A 25,226-nucleotide genomic window follows, 5' to 3' on the forward strand; every position below is an offset into this window, starting at 1 on the left:
GCTGCCTATCAGTGTCACCCATAAGTACCCATCAGTGCAGCCTTTCAGTGCCCATCAGTGTCGCCTTTCAGTGCCCACCAGTGCCACCCATGAGTGCCCATCAGTTCTGCATATCAGTGCCACCTAACAGTGCCCATCAGTGCCTCCTATCAGTGTCCATTATCAGTGCCACCCCATTGGTGCCACCTTATCAGTGCCACCTCATTGGTGCCACCTTATCAGTGCCCGTCAGTGCCACCTTTCATTGCCCATCAGTGAAGGAGAAAACTTGCTTACAATATTTACAACATTTTATAACAGAAACAAAAGGAAAACTTTTTTTTTACAAATTTTCGGTCTTTTTTTATTTGTTTAGCAAAAAATAAAAAAACGCAGAGGTGATCAAATACTGCCAAAAGAAAGCTCTATTTGTAGGAACAAAATTATAAAAATTCTGTTGGGGTACAGTGTAGCATGACCGCGCAACTGTTATTTAAACAGCGACAGCGCTGAAAGCTAAAAATTGGCTTGGGCAGGAAGGGGGTGTAAGGCCTCGTACACACGGGCAAGAATCTTGTCAGGAAAAAAAAGTAGTTTTCCCTGACGAGATTCTTAGCAAGAATCTCTTGCCGCCCGAGTGCACACACTGACATTTTCAAAAGAACCGCGGTTCTCTTAAAAGGCAAGACTGCGGTGACGTCATCGCGTACGACGAGCATGCGCTCGTCACATTCGATGCCGTCGCCGCCATCTTGCTTCACCCTACCTATGCCGTGGAAGTCATTTCGAGCATGCGCGGGTTTCCACGGCAACAGGTAAGTATACACACTCTCGAGTTTCTCGTCGGGAAACAGGCCGACAAGAATCTCAACGAGAAAAAAGAGCACAAGCTCTCTATTTTTCTCGTCGAGATTCTGGCCAGATTTCCTGACGAGCAACCTGAAAGCCTCGTACACACGAACGGTTTTCTTGGCAAAAAAGCTCTGCAGTGGCTGAAAAGTGGCCCTAGATGTCAGCATACTACAAAACAATTATAAGCACTTTGATACGAGACATAAAAAAATACACACAAGTGGGGCAGAAAATCAAGTCTGGGGCCGCGTACACACGGCCGAGAAACTCGACGGGCAAAACTCATCGTTTTGCTCGTCGAGTTCCTTGTTCGGCTGTCAAAAAACTCGTCGAGCCAAATGTTCCCATTGCCCAACGAGGAAATAGAGAACATGCTCTCTTTTTGGCTCGACGAGTTTCCCGACGGGTTTCTCGGCGAAAAGTGTACACACGACCGGTTTTCTCGGCAGAATACGTCTCCCATCGAGTTTCTTGCTGAATTCTGCAGAGAAAACCGGTCGTGTGTACGGGGCCTAAGCCCTGCTGTACCGAGAATGCAAGAGACCGATACCAATACACACACCTGCATAAATTGGCATTCTAGATCTTTCTGGAGCTCGTTACATTAAAAAAACGAAAGGAATACATATGACCCCCAAACCACTCCAATATTCCTTTAAGGCCTCGTACACACGATAGGTTAACCAGAGGACAACGGTCTGAAGGACCGTTTTCATCGGTCCAAACCGATCGTGTGTAGGCCCCATAGGTTATTTAACCTTAGGTTAAAAAAATGGCAACTTGCTTTAAAATTAACCGATGGATTCCTAACCGATAGGTCAAAACTGATGATCGTTAGTACGCACAACCATCCGTTAAAAATCCATGCAGGCTCAGAATCAAGTCGACGCATGCTTGGAAGCATTGAACTTCGTTTTTTTCAACACGTCGTTGTGTTTTACGTCACCGCGTTCTGACACGCACGACGGACCATCAGTCAGCTTCATAGGTTAACCTAGGACAACGGTCCTTGAGGCCATTGTCTTCTGGTTAACCTATCGTGTGTACGAGGCCTAAGACTTCACCGACTCAGATATGGCTTATCCAAACGTTTTGAGCAAGAACTTTCAAGCTGCAATTCTTGAGGTAGCTACAGACAAAGGAAATCATTTCACAAACCAACCTCTTTTGAAAATACCAACAAAGAGTTACAAAAGACTACAGGAATACATTCACTCTCAAAGTCATAAACACACAGAGCATGATCAAAAGAGCCTTCTCTATAGTCCATGTGCCTTGAATCGGTGCTGTGTGTTTAGCACTTGAACACATGGCCGTAATGACTGGGTACATTCTACAATAGAACAACTAGCGCAGCTCAGAAGAAATTATGAACTAGTATCAAAGCAATTGTAGAGTAAACAAGCTCGCCGGCCTTGATAGGGCATATATCAAATCATGGCAGAATAAACAATAATGAAATACAACAATGCAGCAATGTTTTAGAAATTCTGAGAAATATGCCTATTTTCCATGTAGCATGTCTTTATCTGTCATTGTTTTGTACTACTAATGGCCCAGTAAGCCAAAAATGCACTTCATTTATTTAAGCGCTAATAATATTCAGCAGTATGAGAGACTTCAAATCTTGTCGTAGTATTTATAAGTAGTATGATGGTAAAGCCCTGTACACACGGCCGGGATTCTCGTCAGGAAAAAAACGTTGTTCTTCCTGACGAGATTCCTGGCAAGATTGTCTTGCCGGCCGAGTGTACACACATACCATTCAAAAGTACCGCCGTTCTTTTAAATGGCCTGAACCCAGTGTTGTCATCGACTACGACAAGCATACGCTCGTCACATTCGATGCCGTCGCCGCCATCTTGCTTCACCCTACCTATGCCTTGGAAGCTACCGCGCATGCATTAAAGTCATTTCGAGGATGCGCAGGTTTCCATGGAGTGGTAAGTATACACATGCTCGGGTTTCTCGGCAGGAAAACACTGCCGAGAATCTCACAACGAGAAAACAGAGAGCAGGTTCTCTATTTTTATCGTCTAGATTCTGGGCAGTTTTCTTGACGAGAAACCTCAAAGCCTTGACACACACGGTTTACTCAGCAAGAAAGCTCTGCCAGCAGTTTTCTTGCTGTTTCTTGCCGAGAAAACCGTGCGTGTGTACTAGGCTTTAGTACCCACAACTCTTCAACTATAACAGATTATGGGAAAGAAGGGTAATTTTTAAGTGCCTAAGGGCCCTTTCACACGGGCGGACGAACGGACCGTTTTTTACAAGTCCGTTTACGGACTTGTAATGTATCCCTATGGGATTGCAGACGTTAGCGGATGAGCTATAAAAGTGCTATAAAAATGCATTGATTACTGTGAAAATGACAATTGCAGTTTAGGAGTTAACCACTAGGGGGCACTGTAGGGGTTAAGTGTGACCTCATGTGTGTTTCTAACCGTAGGGGGGTGTGGCTGGACTTGTGATGTCATTGATCATCTTTCCCTATATCAGGGAACAGACGATCAGTGACACTGCCACTGTGAAGAACGGGGAAGGTGTGTTTACACACACCTCTCCCCGTTCTTCTGCTCCTGTGACCGATCGCGGGACACTGGCTGCGATCGGGTCCGCGGGTCCCGCGACCCACGGCTGGGCACTTAAAGGGGACGTACCTGTACGTATATGTGCAGGAGGCGGTCCTTAAGTGGTTAAAGTGAAGGCATAAAAAGGAAAAATTCCTTTCAATATAGTGCCTGGGAGGTCCCCTTAGTCTACCTGTAAAATGATACATCTGTAATGTGCATAGAAGCTGCTGCAGAAATAATTTAATTTATAAAGCCAAAAAAATGACATTTTCCCTGCCTTATTTTGTAAACAACGGCTTGTGGAGCCAGTTTGTATGATGAGGCCACAATGTAGGGCACTGGGAACGAGATTTTTGGATAAATTCTGGTGTCTCTTCCACAGACTTTAGTAACAGTTGGACGCCATTTACGTTCACGTTGAAAACAATGACGTCCTTGCGACGTCATTTGGAGCAATGCACCCTGGGAGTTTTGACGGACGGGGCATGCGCAGTTCATTCGGCGTGGGGACACGCTTCATTTAAATGAAACACGCCCCCTACTCGCCGCATTTGAATTCCGCGCCCTTACGCCGCGAGAGCTACACTACGCCGCCGTAACTTACGGCGCAAATTCTTTCTGGATTCAAAGATTTGCAAAGTAAGTTGTAGCGTATCTCACATACGCTGCACCCACGCAAATGTAAGTGGATCTGCCCCAAAGTATATTGTTTTCCTTCATGGTTTTCTTTGGATCCTTGTTATTCCACTCACATTTATTAGTTCTTATTTGAATGACATAATTTACCTCCTTTTAATTTCACTCAGTTTTGCCTCATCACTTTTAATTCAGAGTCAATTAACCACTTCCCGCCCAAGGACATCATATGATGTCCTGGACTTTCAGTGGGGATATCTGAATGATGCCTGCAGCTACAGGCATCATTCAGATATCACTATTTTCTGCCAGCGATTCTGTGCACCAGAGGAATGATCATATCGGTAGTTCCGCCGCTTGATCGTTCTTATAGGTGACGGGGGGAAGACCCTCCGCCATCCCGTGCTTCTCCGGGCTCTCCTGTGCCATCGGGGACCCGGAGAAACGATCAGCCAGCGCCGGATGTGAAGCACAGAGATGACTGGTGACCAGATGGCTGTTGGAGGCCCGGGTGCAACGTTATGACGTCACACCTGGATACCCGGAAGTAAACAAAGCCGCAATCACGGCTGTCGGCATGAGATCGGTGATTTTTTTTTCGCAATCTCATGCTTTCCAGCCTGGAGGAGAGTTGTGGGGTCTTATTGACCCTGAATCTCTCCATAAAGAGATTCCCCTGTGATCTTATGACTATTTACTAGGGCTGTTACTGATTAAAATGTTCGTGTTCGATTAATCTATTTTTTTAAAATCGATTAATCGACTAATTAATTATAACGCAGATACATTTTTCGGATCACCACCATATATAGTCCCCACTGTAATATCCACAGACATCTCCCCCACTGTAATATCCACAGACATCTCCCCCACTGTAATATCCAAAGACATCTCCCCCACTGTAATATCCACAGACATCTCCCCTACTGTAATATCCACAGACATCTCCCCCACTGTAATATGCTCAATCTCCCCCCTGTAATATCCACAATCACCCCACTGTAATATCTACAATCTCCCCCACTGTAATATCCACAATCTCCCCCACTGTAATATCCACAGACATCTCCCCACTGTAATATCCACAGACATCTCCCCACTGTAATATCCACAGACATCTCCTCACATCTCCTCACTTTAATCCACAGACATCTCCCCACTGTAATATGGCCCACATATCCCCCACTGTAGGAAGATTAGTGCTTGCTTAGTCTTACCAGAGAAGCCAGCCGAACACAAGCAGTTGAGGCCGGGTGATGACGTCATCGCGCCGCTTTAGACTCACCTAGGCCGCCTGCCGGGTGGACCAAGATGGCCGCCACTCCGGGAGCTAGGACGAAGCCGCGGCCTTTCCTATGGTGGATGCAGCAGCAGAGCTCCGCGGATCACGTGGTATGCCGATCCGCATATGGTGACCCGTTCGGATCACGGATCATTTACGATCCGTTGCACTACTAGTACCGATCAAAAGAATTAACAATCGAGGAATTCATCTTTAATTTCCACATCCCTAAAATTTTCTATTATGATTAATTAACGGTTGATCCAGGCATCTAATTCATTTTTTCAAGTGTACATTTGTTGTCCCCTCAAAATAACTCAACACACAGCCATTAATCTCTAAACCGTGTGCAACAAAAGTGAGTACACCCCCTAAGTGAAAATTAAAAAATTTGGGCCCAATTAGCCATTTTCCCTCACCGATGTCATGTGACTCGTTAGTGTTACAAGGTTTCAGGTATGAATGGGGAGCAGGTGTGTTAAATTTGGTGTTATCACTCTCACTCTCTCATACTGGTCACTGGAAGTTCAACATGACACTTCAGGGCAAAGAACTTTCTGAGGATCTGAAAAAAGATTGTTGCTTTACATAAACATGGCCTAGGGTTTAAAAAGATCACCAAGACCCTGAAACTTAGCTGCAGCACGTGGCCAAGACCATACAGCGGTTTAACAGGACAGATCCCACTCAGAACAGGCCTCGCCATGGTCAACCAAAGAAGTTGAGTGCACATGCTCATTATTATATCCAGAGCTTGACTTTGGTAAATAGACGTATGAGTGCTGACAGAATTGCTGTAGTTGAAGGGGTGGGGGATCAGCCTGTCAGTGCTCAGACCATACGCCGCACACTGCATCAAATTGGTCTGCAGGGCTGTCGTCTCAGAAGGAAGCCTCTTCTAAAGATGATGCACAAGAAAGCCCGCAGTTTGCTGAAGACAAGCAGACTAAGGACATGAATTACTGGAACCATGTCCTGTTGTCTCATGAGACCAAGATAAACGTATTTGGTTCCGATGGTGTCAAGCGTGTGTGGCGGCAACCAGGTGAGGAGTACAAAGACAAATGTGTCTTGCTTACAGTCAAGCATGGTGGTGGGAATGTCATGGTCTGGGGCTGCATGAGTTCTGCCAGGACTGGGGAACTACAGTTCATTGAGGGAACCATGAATGCCAACATAGATATACAAGAAAAAAGGGAGTCGCGCTAAATAATGATATAAGTGAACACCTCAGTGGCGTGAACCATACTTTTAGCAAACAAAGGGTGTAAACACTTATATGGCATAAACTGTGACCCTAGATATATAGGTACAGTGTGACAAATAATAGATGCACCTATATAGCATAAACTATAACCTTGTGACAAAATACATCAAAACAGTCCATAAAAATTTAAACAAAAAAAACCCCACAGGAATAGAAAAATTAATGAACACAGTCCAATGTAGAAAAATAGAAGAGCAGTGAGTCCCAAGTGTGCTGGACAAATCCACAGCGTAGTGACCAATAACAGACAGGAGACCTCCACCCACGGATAACACTGACTCTTACCAGAGATAAGAGAAAAAACAGCGAGATAGATTTAAGCCTTCACTCTCCACAGCGGGAACAGGATCGAGCGTCCATCAATAGTAAACACCACAGCAATCAGTGACTCTCTCAATAGGCAGCCCGAGGCAGAGCTCCAGAATATGAAAGAAACCAAGGAGAGCTCGTAGTGTAACACTGTATAGTAGTTTATTCAATAAAAGAGATTGTGCACTTACATCAATCCAAGATATAAAAAGCATAAAACAGCCGGCCGGCCTGGTTAGGAGCGTGTGCCCGAGACTTCCGGGTCCTCACACGTGTAACGCGGTGACGTCGAAGCGCCGCCTCCCGACGTTTCGTCTCAACAGGGACTTGTTCACGGGGTAAGGAGACGCTCAGAGTCACCGCGTATTAAAGCAACAGGGGGAGGGGCTGACCTCGATATGGATCCAATGACAGCCGCACATCCTCCATCTTAGAAACTGGAAAAAGAACAGTGACTGGTACTGAAGTGTCACTGAATAAAGTAAGGGAAACATTTTTTTTTTTTTTCAGAAGCCACTATAGCGATGCATCGCCATAATGACACACTCTGCCTGCCTCTGCACGGCGCTTTAATGAACATGCAGCCAGCAGAAGTAGGACTTAGGACGAACAAAGAAAAAAAATATAAATGAAAAAGAAAAACATATATGTAATATTCCAATCCAACCCTTATCAATATAAGGTGGAACGTCACTAGGTGCACCCCTTAGAGGCTGGAACCTAGTAACAACTCAAAAACTCATTATAAAAATATACAAAAAGGCTAAAAAAATGCAGCTGACTGGGCCCATCTCGAGTCACTAGTGGTAGTATAACAGTATTATGACAAGTGCTATCAATACCAGTAAACATTAACACAATATGCCAGAGATCCTTTGATGATAAAGGATATACAGCTCGAGACACACTATAGCTCGAATCATAATAAAAAGAGATATAATAAAAATATATAAATAAAATCAAGACAGTGAACCATACATGACAAAAGGCATTTAAGAATTATCTATGAAACAGTTCACATCTACTTCAATATTTAGCCCAAAGGGGGTGTAGCATTTTAATTTATGTATCCAGGACATCTCGGACCTGGAAATGCTCCTCACCAGATCACTCCCCCTCCAATGGGCAGTGAACTTATCAATACCTAAAAATACAGTGTCCTTAGGATTTTTGTCATGGGCAGTCAAGTCACTTTTTATGTTTGCAATGTGTTCATTAAGCCGAACGTGGAGAGGACGTTTAGTCCTGCCCACATACTGGAGACCACACGGGCACATTAACACATATATAACGCCCACTGTGGAACAAGTAATAAAAGGCTTAATACTGTAGTTCTTCCGAGTACAGCTAGAACTAAATTCAACGGTCCTCTTCTTGGTGTGGACATTCAGACCGCAACTCTGACATCTACCGCATTTATAGAATCCTGTCAGGCCTGATAGGAACATTGAAGGAATCTTGGGGGGATTGAACACGTTAGGGGCCAATTTATCTTTTAAAGAGGGAAATCCCCTAAAGACCACCTGTGGTCTTTCGGGTAACAGTCCATTGAGGACATTGTCACTCTTCAAAATGTGCCAATGTTTAGACATGATGTGTTTAACGTTTGCATGTTGACACGAAAAATCTGTGATGAATGGAGATTTAAACCTGACAGAATCGTTACGAGGCCTATCCCCCAACAAGGACACCCTGTCTATATTGGTCACATGATCTAATGAACTGGACAGGGCCTCCGGGCAGTACCCCTTTGCAAGAAAACGTCCTGTAAGAATGTCTGCTTGTTTGACAAATGAGGCTTGTTTAGTGCAGTTCCTTTTTAGCCAGAGGTATTGACTCTTTGGTATAGAGTCAAGCCAGGGGGAGTAGTGACAGCTATCTTTAGAAATGTACGAATTCCTGTCTGTTGTTTTAAAATGTGTCGCTGTAACAAATCTACCACCATCAACAGAGATACCAAATCAAGAAAATTGATCTGTGTTTGGCTGGCCTCTTAACTCAAAAAAATCCCACGTTCGTTGATATTGAGTGAGTTTATAAAGTGTGATAGATCACTTTCAGTGCCATCCCATAGGAGGAGGATGTCGTCAATGTATCTGACCCACAGCAAAATCTGGGGCCTAGACTGAACACAGACGACATCCTCCTCCCACAAGGCCATAAATAAATTTGCGAGGCTTGGAGCATATTTAGCTCCCATAGCCACACCGCGATTCTGTTGGTAAAATTTCCCATCATGCCAGAAAAAGTTGTGTGTGGCAGCGAACTCTAACAGTTCCATGATAAAGCAAATTTGCGCTTTGTCCAGGTCACTATCTTTATTGAGGTAGTAAGAAACTGCATGTAGGCCTAAATCATGCGGTATGATGGTGTACAGCGATGTAACATCTGCTGTCACCAACCAAACCCCTGGGGGGGGGGGGGGTCACCTTAGAGAGTGTGTTAATTACCATCTTTCATTAAGGACACCAAAGATGTATTTTTTTGACCAAAGGCTGAAGGAAAAAATCTATATACTTGCCCACCCGGGACGTAATTGAGTCTATCCCACTTACAATGGGACATCCCGGGGGGCAAATAGGATTTTTATGGACCTTCGGCAAATAATACATGATAGGAGTTCTTGGGGCCTTCGGAACCATGAAGGCTTTTTCTTTTTCATTTAAAATTTTCTCACGAAAGCCTCTACTCACAATTTTTAACAAAGCCTTTTTGTATTTCGCCCCAGGATCCAATGGGAGAGGGACATAGGTGTCACTATCCCCAAGGATCTGTTGCATTTCTTGCATATAATCACTTTTGTTGAGGACAACAATACCTCCGCCCTTATCCGCAGGGCGGATCACTACATCCTTGTTTTTACATAAAGAGTCTATGCCCTCTTCTATTTTTAATTTGCAACGGACCTGTTTGACTTTCATGTCGTCTAAGGCCCCATACACACAAGAGGATTTATCCGCGGATACGGTCCAGCGGACCGTATCCGCGGATAAATCCTCTCGAGGATTTCAGCAGATTTCTATGCGATGGCGTGTACACACCATCGCATTGAAATCCGCGCCGAGATCCTCTGGCGATGACGTGTCGCGCCGTCGCCGCGATTATGACGCGGCGACGGGCGCGATGCTGTCATATAAGGAATTCCACGCATGCATCAAATCATTACGACGCGTGCGGGGAATCCCTTTGGACGGATGGATCCGGTGAGTCTGTACAGACGAGCGGATCCATCCGTGGGATCCGATTCCAGCAGATAGATATTCTGTGCATGTCGACAAATATTTATCTGCTGGAATTCGGAAATATCCGCCGATAAATATCCGCCGGAGTGTACACACCATAGAATCTATCCGCTGAAACCCATTCGATGGGATTTATCTGCGGATAGATTCTATGGTGTGTACGGGGCCTAAGTCTTTGAGGGTCAAATCTCTAAAAACCCTTAGTGCCGCTGGCAAATGGCCTGGGGGATTGAATACCGGGGCATTGGACAGACCAGAATGGACAATATGTGAGGTAGAAATTCCAGACGGGTTAAAAGGATTAGAGGCACAATAGCGTTGAATATTGAGCTTCCGGACATATCTATGGATATCCATGTATGTCCTAAATTTATTGATGTTAGTGGGGGGAACATATTTTAGCCCCTTGTCCAAAACTGCTAATTCGGACGAGCTCAAAGTATGAGAACTTAAATTGAAAATGCCCTCTCCCGTTAGGTTTTTGATCTCTTTGGGCTTCCTATTCCTCCCCCCTCTAACCCCTCTTTTCGTTCGGCAGCTCTTTTGGTGCCTTGACCCATCCTGGGTCAAGCATGGTGGTGGGAATGTCATGGTCTGGGGCTGCATGAGTTCTGCCAGCACTGGGGAACTACAGTTCATTGAGGGAACCATGAATGCCAACATGTAATGTGACATACTGAAGCAGAGCATGATCCCCCTCCCTTCAGAGACTGGGCCACAGGGCAGTATTCCAACATAATGACCCAAACACACCTCCAAGATGACCACTGCCTTACTCTACTCCCAGTCAGTCCCTCCCCCACAGTTTTAAACACATCCCTAGGGAACTCTTAACCCCTCGATCGTCCCCATAGTGGTAACCCCTTCCCTATCAGTGTCATTTATACAGTAATCAGTGCAATTTTATAGCACTGATCGCTGTATAAATGTCACTGGTCCCTCAAAAGTGTCAGATCTGTCCGCAGCAAAGTCATAATCCCACTAAAAATGGCTGATCACCGCCATTGCTAGTAAAAAAATAATTATAATAAAAGTGCCATAAATATACCCCTATTTTGTAGACGGTACCACTTTTGCGCAAACCAATCATAATATGCTTATCATGATTTTATTTTTATTTTTTTTACCAAAAATATGTAGAAGAATATATATTGGCCTAAACTGATGAAGAATTATTATTTTTTTTTTTGGGGGGGGGGGGTTTATTACAGCAGAAAGTAAAAAAATAAAAAATAATTGTTTTAAATTATCGGTCTTTTTTGGTTTATAGTGCAAAAAATAAAAACTGCAGAGGTGATCAAATACCACCAAAAGAAAGCTCTATTTGTGGGAATTTTTATTTTTTGGGTTCACTGTCGCACAACTGTCAGTTCAAGCGATGCAGTGTCGTTTCGCAAAAAATGGCCTGGTCATTAAGAGGGCAAATCCTTCCGGTTCTAACGTGGCTAAGGTACGCCAGGTCATTGTTTAGGGCACTCACACTATACAAACAAGCCCAAAGGGGTGAGCCGTGCCAAGTAGTGTAAAAAAAGAAACCTCAAATGTTTTTTTGGGGGGGATTGGCCCTCACAAAGAAAAATAAGATGATATCCCTTTAACAAAGTAAAAAATAAAAGATGTTTTGTTCACTGCTACCAGAAGCACATTCCTTTTTCCATTAAGTACATACAGATAAAGACATCATTGAAGATCAGACTGGTAGTAATTAATTCATTGTTAAAAGTCAACTGTGCCCAAATGTGTGAGATCTTGTTGAGATAGTTCTAGCGTGAGGCTTTCGCCACCCACTCCTTGGTTTAGTTCTTAGATGCAGCAAAAACACACAATACTTGTTTTAAAAACAGGAATTGAGTAACAGGAAGGTGTCTGCCCTCTGAAACATGAAGACATTCCTGGAGGGGCGCACGATTCTTCCAGCATACGCGGGTGGGTTTGCCAGCACAATAGCAAGTAAACATTGTGAGCTTCTAAATTCCATTTATTTATAGATCATACTGGATGATGAATGAAATGTTCATTCTAAAATAATTACACCAGCCAGGGCTTTGAAAACAAACCTTCGCCTCTAGACAAGCTGGGGAGTAGCTCATAGATTTAGTGCCCAGATTCTTTATTTTCATAAGGTAAAAGGAAAATAGATATTTAAGGCAGTAATCTAGCCAAAAATGACAAGATGAAGAATGAATAGCTCATTAAAAGAAATAAATCCAGGTTTTGGTGAAATATTTGGCCTTTATTACAGAGATTTCCACAGCAGTTTTTTTGTACTGTTAACCACTTCCCACCCTATATACGGCCGCAAGGTGGCTCTGAGCTGGCGGGAGGCCGTCTATATACGGCCATTCAGCCGCGCGCCCGCCGCGTCACACAGGTGCCGATGTGCGTGCCTGGCGGCCACAATGTCCACCAAGCACCAGCGATCGGCAGTCACAAAGCCAGGGACGTGGAGCTCTGTGTGCAAACACAGAGCTCCACGTCCTGTCAGGGAGAGGAGACCGATGGTCTGTCCCTTGTATATAGGGACAACCATCGGTCACCTCCCCCAGTCAGTCCCCCAGTCACATTTATTCAGTAACCAGTGCATTTTTATAGCACTGTTCGCTGTATAAATGTGAATGGTCCCAAAAATGTGTCAAAAGTGTCCGATGTGTCCGCCGTAATATCGCAGTCGTGACAAAAAACGCAGATCGCCGCCATTACTAGAAAAAAAAAAATAATAATAAAAAAATAATAATTCTATCCCCTATTTTGTAGGCGTTATAACGTTTGCGCAAACCAATCACTATACGCTTATTGCGATTTTTATTTTTACCAAAAATACCAAAAATAATTTAAATGGGATATTTATTATAGCAAAAAAAAAAATATTGTGTTTTTTTCAAAATTGTCGCTCTATTATTTTTATAGCGCAAAAAATAAAAACCGCACAGGTGATCAAATACCACCAAAGTAAAGCTCTATTTGTGGGAAAAAAGGGACGCCAATTTTTTATGGGAGCCACGTCGCGCAATTGTCATTCAAAGCGTGACAGTGCCGAAAGCTGAAATTTCGTCTGGGCAGGAAGGGGGTATATGTGCCCAGTAAGCAAGTGGTTAAACTCATTCAATGAATTTCTTCTAAGCTCTGAGTGTCCTTAGGGTGACCACATTTCCAAACTACCATTCAGGGACACCCTCCCTTCCCAAAAATCAGCTTGTGCTGTAATGAATCACAGCACAGGACAGGACAAGTACTGTCAGTGAGTAAAGCGGTGATGTGGCGGCCTTTTTTGAGGGCATTAGTTTGGCTTGGGGGGTGGCTGTGTCAGTTTCATTCTGGGACACTGTATTGTCCTGGAATGAAGGTGCCCAGGGACAGACCTGCAAAATGAGGGACTGTCCCGGGCAATCCGGGACACGTGGTCACCCTAAGGCCCCGTACACACGGGCGGACGGACGACGTGCGCGGCCCTGGAAGTTCAATGCTTCCACGCATGCGTCGAATCAGTACGACGCATGCGTGGGATGGCGGTCGGTCGGACGTGTCCGGTGAGTCTGTACAGACGACCGAACACGTCCGACGGACGGGATTCCAGCGGACAGATTTCTTAGCATGCTAAGAAATTTTTATCCGCTGGAAACTGTCCGATTCCGCGGGACAATTGTCCTCTCGGGCCTACACACGACCGGATCTGTCCGCTGGAACTGGTCCGGCGGACCAGTTTCAGCGGATCGATCCGGTCGTGTGTACGGGGCCTAAGTGTCCTGGACCCGCCCCCAGGACCCTGCGACTGGACAGTAAAAGGAGAAGCAGCACAGTGATGAGCTCATCTCTCTCCCTCTGCTTTCTGTTCCATAACTGGCTGATTGTACTGATTCTTTCTCTAGCACTCCATCAGGCTTGGTTCTCACTGGATGCTGATGCGGCTCACAGCAGGAGTCTGGTGTGTCCTGGTTCACCATTTCAGGTCCTATTTCAGCCCGAATTTTGGGTTGAATTCAGACCTGAATGAAATGTACCAAAAGACGTACAGGGCTCCTGTGCACATTCGTACTCTAGCCGCATCGGATATATGTGAACCGGCTCCATAGAAAGCTGGTCACATTCTCCTGCTATTGTGAATTGAATGCAGTGAAAGACGCATCCAATTCGCAATGGTGTGAACCCGGCCTCAGTGTTGCCAACCTCCCACAGCATTTTTTACTGTCAAAACATTGAAAATTTACTGAGGGGGCACATTTTTTACTAAAAACCTGAAATTTGTCAGAACTCCAATTAATAAACGAAGACAATCAATATTTAAACATTATACCGGTAAATACAACATGGAAATACTGATGAAATACCCATAACATAAGGTGACCAGATTTTTAAAATGAAATCCAGGGACATATTCTTTTTTTACCAGTAATGGCGGCAATCAGTGAATGTCTGGCCATCGCCGCCGCCCGCCTCACAGCCTCTCAAGTCTTATGCCGCATACACACCATCACTTTATGTGATGAAAAAAAACTACACTTTCTGTGAAGTAAAAAATTACGTTTTTGAAACTTCAATTTTCAAAGACGAAGTTGCCTACACACCATTGTTTTTCTCACAATGTTCTTGCAAAGTGAGGTTACGTTCACCACGTTTTACCATTGAAGCTTGCTTCATAAGTAGCTTCTGGGCATGCGTGGATGAAAAAACGTCTTAGAAAACGACGTTTTTTGCTACACACGGTCAATTTCTGTGAAGTAAAAAGTGCACTTTTGAAAAACGACACATAAAATTGAAGCATGCTCCAATTTTTTTTGGTCGTTTTTTACAAGACATAAAACGACGTTTTCCCCCACACACAGTCAATTAAAGTGACGTTTTTAAAAACGTCATTTTTTTTCATCACATAAAGTGATGGTGTGTACGCGGCATTACTCTCCGGGCCCCGGCTACTACTGGGTGGGGAGCGGAGAAAGATCACTCCGCCAGGGAAGCCAAGGAGATAAGCAGGCAAATACACCCCCCTAAGCTAGTAGGAGCGGCTGAGTGTGTAATTCTGTTTTTTATTTTATATTAATTCTACACTGACTCATCTTGAAATTGCCCCTGTTCAAATCGAATCTGGGGACAGACTTGGTCCAGGGACAGTGTCCTCAATCCAGGGACTGTCCCCTGAACCGGGGATGTCTATTTTCTAAATAGGTTCCTTTAAGCTAGTGCATTGTTGGTTCACTTACCCTTTCCTTCAATTTCCTTTTTAAATAAATGTTTTCTTTGTTTTCTGTCTGAATTTCTCACTTCCTGTTCTTCCTCAGTAAGCTGTTTTGGCTGACTAAACCCCAGCCAGATGATGGGGGCAAGCTTACTGAGAGGAGAAACAGAAAGTGAGAAATTCCGACAAAGAAAATAAACATTTAGAACGGAAATCAAAGGAAAAGGTAAGTGAACCAACAATGCACTAGCTTAAAGGGGAGTTCCAGCCTTTTTTTAGGTTTATTAAAAGTGTAGCTGCTGACTTTTAATAAACAGACACTTACCTGCTCCACGGTCCAGCGACGGGGCCGTCTGGAGCACCGTTCCTCTCCCCCCTCTTACCCGGTGCCTCCATTCAGTCTGTAGACACCCGGCCATGACAGCTTTCGGCTTCACGGCCGGACACGCACTGCGCATGTGCGAGCGGCATTGTGCACCCTGAGTGGACAGGCGATCTCCTGAGACCTGTCACGTGTCCCAGGAGATCGCCTAGAGGGAGGGGCCGCCCAATGCGAGAGGAGAAGTCGTTGAGGCGGTCCCTGGGTGGAAGGAGGAAGTGGCACAGGCAGTCCCACACCTACCAAAGCCCCCACTCCCCCCCAAAAAAAAATTATTGCCAAATGTGGCATGTAAGGGGGTGAGGGGTGCTTAAAGCGGAAGTTCCACATTTGGGTGGAACTCCGCTTTAAAGGAACCTATTTAGAAAATAAAAAAACAAACCTTTACAACCCCTTTAAAGGGGTTGTAAAGTCAGAAGTTTTTTTTATCCTAATGCATTAAGATTAAAAGCCTTCTGTGTGCAGCAGCCCCCCAATACATGAGTCCCATCTCTGTCCAGCGATGTCCACATGTTTCTCAGCCGTCTGAGACTCTCCCTCCTGATTGGCTGAGACACAGTAGCGGCGCCATTGGCTCCTGCTGCTGTCAATCAAAGTCAATTAGCCAATCATGAGAGCGAGAGGGTAGGTCGCAGCTCCATGCCTGAATGGATACAGGGAGCTGTGACTCAGCTCAGGTGCCCCCATAGCAAGCTGCTTGCTATGGGGGCACTTGACAGGAGGGAGGGGCCAAGACAGCTGAAGAGAGACCTGAGAAGAAAAAGATCCGGGCTGCTCTGTGCAAAACCACTGCACAGAACAGGTAAGTATAGACAGGTTGGTTATTTTAAAAGAAAACAAAAACAAGATTTTACAATCACTTTAAAAAGAAAACACATCATTACAAATTATCAGCCGCTAATATTTACAAACAGTTGTAAAAAATTACAGATTTTTACACACTGTCTGTAAATTTACTGACGGTTGGCAACACTGCACTTCATCCCTGCAGTACAGTGGCTGCAAGAGGCTGATACCAGGTCAAATCCAGATATTTTGGCCTGTTTCACACAGGCTTTAGCTTGTATAAGGGCAGTGTGAACAGCAAGCTTTCTTGAAGCTTTTAAAGTAGTTGTAAACCCTTACAACACAGTTTATGCTACAAGTAAGCCTATATTAAGGAGATCCTGTGTCTGCACGTGCCGAAGTGATTGACACATGCGCACTGAAGCAATGGCACGTCACATTGCTTTAGTTAGATGTGTCATTACCGCCGATTTACACGCGCATGCACGGGAGTGACTTCATTGCGGCTCCGGCCAATCACAGCGTCGGAGTCGCGATACACGGAAGTAAGCCCTGGGCAAGATGACGGGGGCTACAAGAACCGCTGCAGGGGCTTCAATCTAAGGTAAGTAATACATAGTGAGCTAATATGCTATGCATGCTAGCTCATTATGCCTTTGTCTTACAGGTTTGTTTTTTTAGGGTTTACAACCACTTTAAAGTACCATTCAGCTCCAGTTTGTAAGTGTTGAACACAGATCCTAATGGGAGGGCTGATTGTCCCTTTGGGAAAGCACTTGTTGAAAGCCTGCAGAAGCATTCAAGCAGCTTACTTAAAGTGGCAATCAGCATTCCTATTAGGGTCTGTACTCAACATTGACAAACTGTGGAGCTGAAGAATGGTACTTTAAAAACCTCCTGAACACTCTACAAATGCTTTGGAGCAGCTTTCTTCTGTTGACACTGCAGCTGCTCCAAAGCATTTATAACCTGTGTGAAACTGCTTGCAATTAAAAAATAAATTTAAATAGGTACCTCAGTTCCTTATAATGCTAGTCCTACTAACGCCCTCCCCCAATGTAGGCAGGTGCAGTCCGCTGTCTTTACTGCAGGTGGCACTCAACTGCAGCGATAATGCAAAGGGAGAGGAAGTCATGGGAAATAGGGTTCCTCTATGGTTTCGCGAGTATCCCCACTTAAAGCGGAGTTCCACCTAAAAATGGAACTTCCGCTTAACCCACTCCTTGCCCCCTTACATGCCACATTTGGCATGTCATTTTTTTGGGGGGGGAGTGGGGGCTTCAGGAGAAGGGGACTTCCTGTCCCACTTCCTCCTTCCCCCCGAGGGGCTGGTAAGGCGATTAGCTTAATCGCCTTATTGCAGCTCCTCCCTGTAGGCGAGCGCCTGTCCAATCGGACGGCGATGCTCGCTCATGCGCAGTGCCGCTCGCGCATGCGCAGTGGGTGCCCGGCCGTGAAGCCGAAAGCTGCCACTGCCGGGTGCCCACACTAGGAATGAAGACGCCGGCCGGCGAGGGGGGGCGAGGAGCGGAGCCCCGGCCGGCGCGTCGCTGGAGCCGTGGAGCAGGTAAGTGTCTGTTTATTAAAAGCCAGCAGCTACACTTTTTGTAGCTGCTGACTTTTAATAAACTTAAAAAAAGGCTGGAACACCCCTGTAATCTTACCTATAATTAACGAGACCACACATGAATTGGAGTATAACTGGCCATAGGCAGCCTTTTTATTCACAAATATTAAATAAATATATAACATTTTACCATAACAAAAAGCTCAAATATCAGTTGCTCCCCCCCGGTGGTCTTTGATGGCACTTCCCAACATAACTCTGTTCCACTTCTTCACTGCAGGCCTTTTACCGTACTAGGCCTCCAGCCGTGATAACACCAGCTCGGAGACAACCCGTTATCCGCAGTGCCACCATTACCATCTTCAGCTAACCGTGTTAACTGCACACACCAGGGGGCCTATACCACCGATGAGTCCCCCACACTTCCATCTCATAGGATAGTTACCACCATCAAAGACCACCACCACCAATTGTCTGCTGCCATGACATGTCCTGCTGCACCACACCTGAAACAGAAAAAATGTAACGAAAACAGGGAGGGTGGGTGGGCAACTTCTCCTCTCAATGCTCCCCTGCAGTGTTGCCCGGGTCACCCCTCCTGCCCCTTAAAAAAACAAAATCCCTCCTCTCACAAACTTTTCCTCCAATCCACTAATCACCCACTTTCCTGAACTAACTTTCTTTAACCGTTGCTGTCCCTTATCACTCCTGTCATGCTGGTGATCTGCCGTGCTGGTTCCAGCTATCGTGGAAGTTCCAGCGCATGCGCAAACTGATGTGCTGAGACGGTTCCAGCTATCGGGAAAGTTCCTTCAAGGACTGCGCAGGCGCAAACTTGCTGACGGAAATCCCCGAACCGCGGGCGGCATCCAGGGCGACGTGGATTTCGAGGTAAATGGCCAGTCGGCCTCACGTCTTCGCTGCGCTCGGACGGCTCGCTGCGCTCGGACGGCTCGCTCCGCTCGCTCGGCCTCCTGGCTCTTTTTTTAACATCCTCCAATCCACGGGGATGTTAAAGAATGAGCCTGGATGCCGGGCGAGGTTCGGAGATTTCCTTCGGGAAGTTTGCACCTGCGCAGTCAGTGAAGGAACTTCCCCGTTAGGGGAATATTGAGGACAAGTCACCGGCCCTCTGCTTGTTCCTTTCCAATCCTCTCGCTCCAGGCCTCTCTTTATTCCTTGTCAGAGTTACCTTGGGAATGAAAATTGCACCTAAGACCTATGAAGGAAAGACCACACATCTCATAAATTGGGTGTTTCTCAATGAAATTTAGCATTCAAGTTCAGAACATATTTGTCATCCTGTCATAAAAGGAAATTCTTAAAACCAACAGCATAATAGTTGCTTTCCTATAGTATCTGTAAAAACACCCTTCCACTGTAGGTGATCGTGCTATTATTATCAAAGCACTTTAGCATTTTAACCTTTTAAAAGATGATTCTGTTTGACCTCTATTTCTACAAACTGCTGGCAGAAATATTGACCTAATCCTGTAATCAATTGCAATTTAGCTTTCTCTGAGGCTTTAAGTACCTGACGTCTTTGAAAAATGACAGATTTTTTTACATTTTAAGCAGCAACCTAACACCTGTCAGCTGTCAACCTAACACACATTACAGCATGGTATCTTGCTGTAATCTGTAAACTGCAGTTCTTTAGAGATTCTAAAGCTTGTAAATGACAAGGAAACTTTTACTCCCATATCACATCTGTTCCCAGCTTCATGTCATTGTTGGGCAACAAAAAATAGAATGCATATTTGTGGCTTATATCCAGAGGCAACAATTGTACGACTATAAGGAACAATGCAAGCCTTTGTAGATTCAGAAACTTGAAGAAAGTTGTATTATGGTTTCAGATAATTTGGTATTTGGATATGACTTGAGAAAACACATCCATATTTCATAGGGAGTTGTAGTGGCTACAAATTGGTAGAGCAGGGGGGCAAGTCTGAGCGTGACTATGCCCGGAGTGACTGGAATTTGCATCATAGAGCACCTTGAGTTTTCATGATCCTGGGGTTCTCTGGAAATCAGCTGATAATACATACAACTCAGAGCTAGGTTTATTGTTGTTTCCCCCTAGGCCAACTCTCACACTATCAAGATTCTACATCAAAGCTACACCAGGCATGTAGTGGTGATCTACTTCCTAAACATCTCCAACAGAATTTTTTTTTTAAAATATGAATAAAATAAAAATTAAGTGTTCCCAGCCACGATTCATGGTGCCTTCTTCCCTACACCACTGCTAAATCCTTTAGTTACATATGGGATGGAGGATGAAACTATGGCATGCTGTTCTCCAAGCACTGATTCAATGCTGAAGCATTGATGAAGACCACAGTACTAAATCAGAAGGAAGATTGGACACAGGAGCTTCCACAGAGGTGAGTGTAAGGACTCTTCTTTTGCAGGGAGACTTCATCTTGAATGTTTTTTGTTACCTGCCAGGGTCACATTAACCACTTGACCACTGGGCACTTAAACACCCTTCCTAACTAGACCAATTTTCAGCTTTCGGTGCTCTCACGTTTTGAATGACAATAACTCAGTCATACAACACTATAACCAAATGAAATTTTTGTCCTTTTTTCCCCACAGATAGAGCTTTCTTTTGGTGGTATTTTATCACCTCTGCGATTTTTATTTTTTTCGCTATTAATGAAAAAAGAACGAAAATTTTGTAAAAAAATGAATTTTTCTTCATTTCTATCATAACATTTTGCAAAAAAGTAATTTTTCCTCATAAATTTGGCCTAAAATGTATACTGCTACATATTTTTGGTAAAAAAAAAAAAATTGGGAAATTATTTAGTCTGGGTGAAAGTTATAGGGTCTACAAGCTATGGTACCAATTTCTGAAAATTGAACAATTTGATCACATCTGAATACTGACAGCTTCTCTCATTTCTTGAGACCCTAACAAGCCAGTAAAGTACAAATACCCCCCAAATGACCCCTTTTTGGAAAGTAGACATTCCAAGGTAGTTAGTAAGAGGCATAGTTAGTTTTTTGAAGTTGTCATTTGTTCCCACAATTCTTTGCAAAATTAGGATTTTTTTTTTTTTCACACCATATTGTCATTATAACAGGTTATTTCTCTCACCTGGCATGTATATTCCACAAATGACACCACAAAATATATTCTGCTGCTCCTCCTGAGTATGGCGATACCACATGTGTGAGACTTTTACACAGCGTGGCCACATACAGAGGCGCAACACCGAAGTAGCAACTTCAAGCATTCTAGGAGCATAAATTACACATCTAATCTCTCAACCACCTATTACACTTTTGAAGGCCCTGGAGCACCAGGACAATGGAAACGCCCACAAAGTGACCCCATTTTGGAAAGCTAACACCCCAACGTATAATCTATGAGGCATAATGAGTCTTTTGAACAGTTCATTTTTTTGCCAATGTTTTTGGAAAATGTGGAAAAAAAATGAAAATGCATTTTTTTTACACACAAAGTTGTCCATTTATAGGATATTTCCAACACATAGCATGTACGTAGCAAAAATTACACCCCAAAATATATTCTGCTGCTCCTCCTGAGTATGGCGATACCACATGTGTGAGACTTTTACACAGCGTGGCCACATACAGAGGCGCAACACCGAAGTAGCAACTTCAAGCATTCTAGGAGCATAAATTGCACATCTAATCTCTCAACCACCTATTACACTTTTGAAGGCCCTGGAGCACCAGGACAATGGAAACGCCCACAAAGTGATCCCATTTTGGAAAGCTAACACCCCAACGTATAATCTATGAGGCATAATGAGTCTTTTGAACAGTTCATTTTTTTGCCAATGTTTTTGGAAAATGTGGAAAAAAAATGAAAATGCATTTTTTTTACACGAAGTTGTCCATTTATAGGATATTTCCAACACATAGCATGTACGTAGCAAAAATTACACCCCAAAATATATTCTGCTGCTCCTCCTGAGTATGGCGATACCACATGTGTGAGACTTTTACACAGCGTGGCCACATACAGAGGCGCAACACCGAAGTAGCAACTTCAAGCATTCTAGGAGCATAAATTACACATCTAATCTCTCAACCACCTATTACACTTTTGAAGGCCCTGGAGCACCAGGACAATGGAAACGCCCACAAAGTGACCCCATTTTGGAAAGCTAACACCCCAACGTATAATCTATGAGGCATAATGAGTCTTTTGAACAGTTCATTTTTTTGCCAATGTTTTTGGAAAATGTGGAAAAAAAATTAAAATGCATTTTTTTTACACAAAGTTGTCCATTTATAGGATATTTCCAACACATAGCATGTACATAGCAAAAATTACACCCCAAAATATATTCTGCTGCTCCTCCTGAGTATGGCGATACCACATGTGTGAGACTTTTACACAGCGTGGCCACATACAGAGGCGCAACACCGAAGTAGCAACTTCAAGCATTCTAGGAGCATAAATTACACATCTAATCTCTCAACCACCTATTACACTTTTGAAGGCCCTGGAGCACCAGGACAATGGAAACGCCCACAAAGTGACCCCATTTTGGAAAGCTAACACCCCAACGTATAATCTATGAGGCATAATGAGTCTTTTGAACAGTTCATTTTTTTGCCAATGTTTTTGGAAAATGTGGAAAAAAAATGAAAATGCATTTTTTTTACACGAAGTTGTCCATTTATAGGATATTTCCAACACATAGCATGTACATAGCAAAAATGACACCCCAAAATATATTCTCCTGCTCCTCCTGAGTATGGCGATACCACATGTGTGAGACTTTTACATAGCGTGGCCACATAGAGACCCAACATCCAAGAAGCACCATCAGGTGTTGTAGGGACACAAATTACACATCCAATTTCCTTACAATCTATCACATTTTTGAAGGCCCTTCATATTTCTAACACAGCATTTACATACCAAGAATTACACCCTAAAATACATTCTGCTGAGTAATGGGTAAAAAAAAAGGATTACCTGTGGTTTTAGTAGTGCAATTGTCCACAGGAGGAGAGCCCTGATCCAGGCAGCAGGCAGGGACGTGGTCAGCGACAGTGAATGGAATTGTCCAGGCAGCAGGCAGGAATATTGTCCATAGTCGGTACAGGCAGGGATACTGTCCATATATAGTCCAGGGCCAGTGCAAGTAGAAACATTGCCAGCAGTGCCAAAATATTGGTCCTGGTAGTAAGCAGGAACATGGTCCAAGTAGCAGGCCAGGAAAGAATGGGGACAGGGGTAGAGGCTTCTCCCACCCAAATCTCTTTGAAGCCTCCGGGCAACCAGACCCTAATCTGGGAATGAGAAAACTAAAAATTTATTTTTTTCATCCAGAAAACTATTCTGGAGCCCCTCACATATGTGAGACCCCTGTGTTCCCACTAGCATAGCAGGGTAAAAGATCAATCCAAGGGGCAGGCAAAAAGCGTGGTCAAACAGTCCAGGGTCAGTTCCAGAGCGGGCAGAAGTAGGTACAGTTTATCGTTAGGCAGAAGAGTAGTCATATAACAGGCCAGGGTCATTTCCAGAGCAGGCAGAGTAGGTACAGTTTATCGTTAGGCAGAAGAGTAGTCGTATAACAGGCCAGGGTCATTTCCAGAGCAGTCAGAGTAGGTACAGTTTATCGTTAGGCAGAAGAGTAGTCGTATTACAAGCCAGGGTCAGTTCAGGAGCAGGCAGCGGTATGTACAGTGCCATAAGAGGTGTGGCCGTAAATGATAATTATGTTTACCATACTTTCCTAATAATCTAGTAAAGTATGGTAACGGCGGAAACATTGATTGAAACAAAGGCCTGGTTGGGAAGGACAATCAGGGCAATAATATGTAGTGTCTCTTCTAGTTCCTGCTTTGGTGCACACACGGCATCTCTTCTGACGTTTTCGGCCTGATTCATGGGGGGGGATTTTCTCAATAAAGTGTTGTTCATGGAGTCTGCTCACGCAATCGGAGCGAATGCCATCTGGTGAGTCTTCAGGGTACAAAAGGGAGGAGACAATTTCTTCTTGGTAATAAAGATAAGATAAGGGGGTCCTTGTAGATTTACGGTAAATGACATAAGTGTTGTAAATGGCCAAATTGAAAAGATATATGGAGACTTTTTTATACCAATGGCGGCTTTTTCTTGTGGAAAGATAGGGTTCGAGCATCTGATCATTGAAATCGACTCCCCCCATGAACAGATTATAGTCTTGAACACATGCCGGTTTTTGGACAGGGCCGTTTCTTCTGAGGATTTCCACGTGGGTGTCATCATGTATCGTTGAGAGCATGTGTACATTTCGTTTGTCCCTCCACCGGATAGCCAATACTTCTTCATTCCGCAAAGACGCCGTCTCCCCTTTTCGCAGTCTTTCCATAATGAGCCTTTGCGGGAAACCCTTCCTATTGGGTCGCACTGTACCACACGCTGGAGTGCCCATCCGGTGAAGGTTGCGGAAGAGGGGCTTGTATAGAAGTTATCCACATAAAGGTGGTAACCCTTTCCAAAGAGTGGATATACAAGCTCCCAAACAATCTTTCCGCTGACTCCAATATATTCTGGACATTCAGGGGGATGCAGTTGGGTGTCCTTCCCTTCGTACACCCGGAAGGCGTAGACGTACCCCGTGACCCGGTCACATAGCTTGTAGAGCTTAACCCCATATCGGGACCTTTTGTTTGGGATGTACTGCTTGATGCCAAGCCTGCCTGTGAAGTGGACCAATGACTCATCCACGGAAATATTTTGGTCGGGGACAAATAACTGGGGAAATTTCTCAGATTTTTTTTTTAGAAGTGGCCGAATTTTAAATAATTTGTCATGTGATGGGTCATTTCGGGGAGGGCACTGGGTGTTGTCGTTGTAATGGAGGAAACGCATTATCGTGTGGTATCTGGTTCTTGACATAGTGGATGAAAAGACTGGCATGTGGTGGATGGGTTTTTTGGACCAATATGAGTATGATTCATTTTTTTTTTAGATCCCCATGTTAAACGTTAGGCCTAAAAATAATTTAAATTCCTCCACTGTCAATGCTCTCCATTTATAGGGACGGGCGTAACTTGAATCAGGGTTGTCTCTTATGAATTGCTGTGCATAGAGGTTGCACTGGGCCACGATGGAGGATAATAGGTCTGGGGTAAAAACTAAATGAAAAAAATCAATAGGGGCAAAGTTCTCTGTGTTCACCTTAACACCTGGCTGGGCGGTG

This window comes from Rana temporaria, chromosome 1, assembly GCF_905171775.1.
Source record: "Rana temporaria chromosome 1, aRanTem1.1, whole genome shotgun sequence".
Taxonomy (NCBI): Eukaryota; Metazoa; Chordata; class Amphibia; order Anura; family Ranidae; genus Rana; species Rana temporaria.